Below are 5,697 nucleotides of genomic sequence, written 5' to 3'. Positions count from 1 at the left end.
AAAGGCTGTGGCCACTCTACTCCTCCCTTTTGGAAGGAGCATGTAAAGTACAGCCGTTTGAAAATGCAGACGAGGCACTGCTAGCATAATGGCAGCCACGTAAATGTTGAAGCTGCTAACTTCGAAGTGCTGACTCATAGTCTAGCCACTCGTGCTTCGAAATATGCGCCCAACTTCGAAGTTCCTTTACTCCCAATTTGTTTTGGGAGTAAGGGAATTTCAAAGTTGGGCGTGTATTTTGAAGTTCTCGCAACTAGACTGCCGGTCAGCACTTTGAAGTTAGCAGCTTTGAGATCTGCGCGGCCGCCGTTATGCTGATGAAGTGCTGCATATGCATGACAACTCCTAATTTGCATTTTCAAACAGCCGTAATTTACATGCACCATCCGAAAGGTAGGGGTAGTTCAGCCACAGCCGAAGTGTTGCAACTGGTTTAATGAAGATGTATACAGTTGAGTTCAAGATGGTTTGGAGTGGTGCCCATGTAATTTGGAGCCATAGATTTTCCATTACAGCCGTGCTTTTTTTTTTCCCCCTTTGGTAATTCACAGAATTCTGATTCTGTTTCTCATCTTTTTAAAGTTTAAACAACCTCTGTGGCAGAATAGCTCGTTTGTCATATAAAACTGAAAACCATTAGGATAAAGCAAGGCACTTACGTAGCCATAAGGTAACACATGCCCTGAGGGAGCTAAGCATTTGATATAAAACCTCAGATTTGACTAATCTCCAAAGCATTTTCCCCAGCCCTTGAAATCCTGAATCATAATTTAGAGGACAAGTTTCCTATTTTTAAATTCTAACAATAGCAGAGCGAGCCAGCAACTGATACATTTTCTAAATTTGTACGGCTCTTAAGACTTTGCACTGCTGGTTGCAAATTTAAAAGACTGGATAGGAACCAAGAAACTGTACTGCAGGAAGGCAGCACTAGTCTTTCTGATTTCTCTCCATACATGTTTAGCACTTCTTCAAATTGTAAATATAGTAGCTTTAAAATATTCTGTTAATATGAAGACACTGTTGCAGTAAAAATTACTACTCTAATACTATGTCAATTGGCTGTGTATGAGAACTTATACAGGTTTTTTAGACTGAGTAAACACAGAAGATTTTTTAGATAGCAGCTTTGCAACTGGCTAACCTGTTCTTTTATGGGCTCAGAGCGGTAGCCATGTTAGTCAGTGCCGCCACAAAACAAAAAAAGCAGTACTGTACTTAATTTAATTTATTTAATTTATTAGGTGATGAGCTTTCATGCGACAGACCCACTTCTTCAGATCTGGAAAATTCTGATAAATGAAAACTGAGATGAAGAGAATTTAACAGAAAGATAGAAAAAATTAAATAAAATGAAATAAAATTCTTTTATGATTTGGATTCTGTTCTTTTATGATTCAGGTTCAACAAAACATGTATACATGTGTAACTTTTAGCATTTGGGCAGTGCCAGTTAACTTAAATGCAACAACTCCGTTTAAAGTTATGCAAGTTGTGTTTTTCTGAATCAGGATCTAAGCTGGCAAATACTCATGCTACAGTCTGAATGCATAGTTTTAGGGAAAAACAGATTTTCTGGCCTAGTGGACATGAACAGCAAGTTACTGTGTCAGAGACCAGTTCTGCAAACACTCAATCATATGACCGGGTTGAGTCATATACACTGTCTCAATGAACTCAAGGGGCCTATTCAGTTAAATAAACATACATACATGCACAAGTGCTTAGAGGGTCCAATCTTTCAGTGAAAGGAGCTAACAAATGTTTCAGTTAAATTATTACATTGGCATAATTCTCTCTGATTTAATACTTCAGTTGCATAATAAATGGGCTAGGCAAGACTTTGAAAGTATTTTTAAAATAGGTCATTTATTTAAATGGCAGAATATCCTGTCATTAATTAGGGAAGCACAATTAAAGCCAACTAGCATTGGCAGCTTGTCCCCTTGAATGTAAGTGGTGTTGTGTACCATGGCTCCTGCCATGGGAAGCTAGCCTACAAAATGGAAATGATCCCGCATACATCAGCGCTTACATAATTTGGCAACCAGCATGAACAAAACCTGCTGGCTAGCACGAACTGTCAGTACTAAAAGAGCATTTTATGCATTTGACGTTTGCTGCACATTTTTAACATCTGTAATGAAACATGGTGTGTGTCTGTATTTGGACTGCTATCTAGCTGGAATAAAATTAGAATTGTTCTTGAAGTTAATGGTATGATGCCAGGAGCTGGGATTTCCTAGTGCAACAAAAGAAGGCAAGGTATGGTCTAAACATCTTGACATTTTCTAGAGGTGCACAAATGTAAATGATGTTATATGTTGTTTCTCATATGCAATTGTTTTATTTATTAATGTTTGTTACACGACTGAAAAATCTCTGAGAAAAAAACCCAAACCTTTCAAGAAGCTATAATTGTGCTCAGCAGTCTTGAAAGCTCCTTTGGAATCATTCTGATCAACTGCATAATACTAGATTGTTTTGAGACCTATTTCCAGAGTGAAGGGAAGGTGAGATTCTCCCGCAAAAGGCCTACATGTTGGGGTGGGTGTAGTTCTGCGTGGAGCACAGGGACTACATAGCCGCTCTTTCTCCTTCTCTTCCCGCCCTAACTCCTCACCAGTAAGGAGATGGAGGGGATGAGAAGTAGGCAAAGCCAAGTGCAAGGGGGCTGTTGACCCCTTACTGAAACTCAGTGGGGAGGATTTTGGTTGGCTACCTTCCAGTACCAAATGAAAGAGCAAGGAAATTGGGACCCTGAGACACAAACTCGTGGAACAATGGGGACAAGCTAACGCTTCAGGTCTGCTGATTGCAGTGTGGGCTGGCTAATGAGAGGGTCAGGAGCTGGGGGGATTCCATTCTCTCTGAGCTGGCATTGTCTGAGACAGAGTGGGGCTGAGCTGAGGACAGGCCTGAGCTGGAGAGCAGGGCTGTGCAGACCAGAGAAGCAGCTCAGGAAGCAAAGCAAACCAACAAAAGCCAGGGAAGAAGCCAGGAAGCAGGTCAGTTGCGGGAGCAGACCTGTGTTTGGAGGTGAGCTTTAGGGTCCAGAAAAAGTCGCCCAGGGGGCTGGAGGCAGAGCAGCAGGGGTGGCATGTGGGAGGGACATACGGGGTCCCATGCCCCTCCCTAAAGCAATGAGGAGGGAAGGGGAGATGCAGGTCCAGGGCCTTTCTTCTTCCAGTTCTGGCCATGCTGCCTGTCTGGAATGCTGCCCAGTGCAGAGCAGAGCAGAGCAGAGCAGTGCGTTGCCTGTTGTCTCCCAGGCAGTGGCAGTGACTTATGAAGGCGGTGTGGAGGGACGCTGCCTGGGAGGACACCGAGCGCCCCCACCCACCAAGTAGTGTGCCATGGGAAGGGTATGGGGGGAGTGGGCTGGGCGCAGGATCAAGTCATGTTGGGGTGGGCTATGTTCTCTCCCCAGCTGTTGCTCTCTTATGGTCACCCCACTAATTGGCTCTGCAGAGCAGCATCAGTGCCGAGGCACAGTGGGGCTGGAGCAATCTGGAGCTGGGTGTGGTGAGAGCAAGGGGGACCCTGGGTAATACGCCCGGTGTTGGGAGATGCTACCAGCCAAGAAGATTTGCAAGCCAGATTTAGAGGCCGGGTGTAACTCTGACTGGGGGAGGAAGACATTGGGAAGGAGCGTCCTGCACCTAAAGCCTGAGGGCGCGTGGCTGGCATGTGAGCTGGTGTTCAGCACACAGCAACCCTGCAGTACAGCCACGGCCTGAGGAGACCTGCGACATGTCAGCACCAGACTGTGACCTGCCTTTATTTTCCAGACTGGCCACAGAGCAGGACTTTGTGTTTTCTTTTAATCTTTTTCATGTTTCCCTTATGTTTTAAATTGATTGCAGTTTAATAAATGGCATTGGCTTTGAACTGTATGGGACTTTGGGCAGCAAAGCGTCCAAAGAGGAGAGGGCACCCTCACCCTACCCCAAAGGGACACCAAGCAGGCTGATGACTGAGCCCAGTCTTGTTAGGAATACGAGACTCTGCCACATGAATGGGAGAATGGAAGGGGAGTCTCGATGGCAGACGGGCCTCTGAGTAAAGGAAGTGGAGGTGAAGACTTGGATTCCTTCACTAGTTTACACAGTCACCAACGCTGGGGTGCTCCAGCTGCAGGATAACCACTGAGAAAGGTTAACAGCTGCTTAGCATAACAGCCCACAGGCAGACTTGAACCTGGGACTTCAGGAGCTTAGTGCAAGCACCTCTGCAGCTTGAGCTCAAGACCAGCTTCTGCTCAAGACCAGCTTCTGCTCAGATTAGCCTGTAGAGGACACTTATTCTAACTCTTGATTTCTTATGCCTCTTGATTATTTCAACCCATTACCACTTACCTGCTTGCTCAAGATGAATAAATCATTGTGTGAGCTAATGGAATTATTCCTTTAATCTTTGGGGATGATGGCCATTATCTCCAGGTAGCTGCCATATGGCTCGGACTGTAGGTGGCTGTACTCTTCTAGTGTCTGTCTGTTTCAACAGTCTTGATTATAATTAAGTACAGGAAGGTCTTCTGCCCACCTGATGATGGCAGATGAGAGCATAAAAAGAAGAAACTGAGATGGCTTCTTTCAGCTTCACTCCATAATGGGGGTTAGGTGAGAAGGACGTAAGGCTCATATGTACGGGGGGTACCAAAGGGGTAACCTCATCCACGTTCCACCCCACCTGCTTCCCACTCTGTGGCCAGCTCTTCCCCTTTGCTGAGACCCTGAGTCAGGCTGGGGTTGGTGCTGTGCCACCCTCCTGCTGCTCTAGGGTTGGGGGAAGGGGCTGTGGATGTGCTGGGGCTGTCTTGGTGCTCCAAGGCTGGGGCTGCACTGCCTGTGAGGGAGGGGAGGGCATTTTTGTTGGGGGAGCTCAGGCCTCTGGCAGTAGGAGGCACAGAAGGGGTTGGCCTAGTGAGGTAAGCTTCCCTGAGCCAGTGGTGGAGACTCATTTCAGCACCGTCAAATTCAGGTAAAGCAGCAGTAGTAACATTGTTTCTCCAATCCTTTTACATCCCATTGATGTCCCTTCAACATCACTCAAGTAAACATGCAGGCTATGGTTACACTACAGCACTCTGTTGACAGAAGCCACTGTTGGAAGAGATTTCCCAACAAAACTTCTGTTGTCAGAGTGCAGCCACAAACAAAAGCCAATTGGAAGAGCACTCTGGTCTGTCGACAGAACAGCTGGACTGCTCTCTTGACAAAACAGGCACCTGGAAGCACAGCTGACAAGGCTACCCATTGTTCTGGATGCCCTGTCTGTCAAGAGAAGGCCCCCTAGAGTGTGCACCCAGCTTTTTATTGACAGAATCTGTCAACAGTAATGTTATGCCTCATGGCCGAGAGGCAGAACACTGCCAGCAAAAGACCTGAGTTTATCGACAAATTGTCAACAAAATGCATTTTGTGTGTGTGGACGTTTCCACCAGTTTTGCCAGCAAAAGTGGGGTTTTGTTGGCAAAATTCTCTAGTGTAGTCCCATTAACTAATGCAGGTGGGCTAAGAGTTCTCCCCCCACCCTCCCAGGCTCATAAATATTTATGACAACTTAACAAGGATTAGTTATTTTATAATTTATTTTAAACAGAGCAAATTGGATCTGCAATAATTTCTATTAGTTTGGATTTAGAATAAGAGTAGAAAACATAAAATGAGAGCATGCACTTTTTAAAATATAAAA

This window comes from Carettochelys insculpta, chromosome 2 (assembly GCF_033958435.1).
Source record: "Carettochelys insculpta isolate YL-2023 chromosome 2, ASM3395843v1, whole genome shotgun sequence".
NCBI lineage: Eukaryota > Metazoa > Chordata > Testudines > Carettochelyidae > Carettochelys > Carettochelys insculpta.
This window is presented reverse-complemented; position numbering follows the sequence as displayed.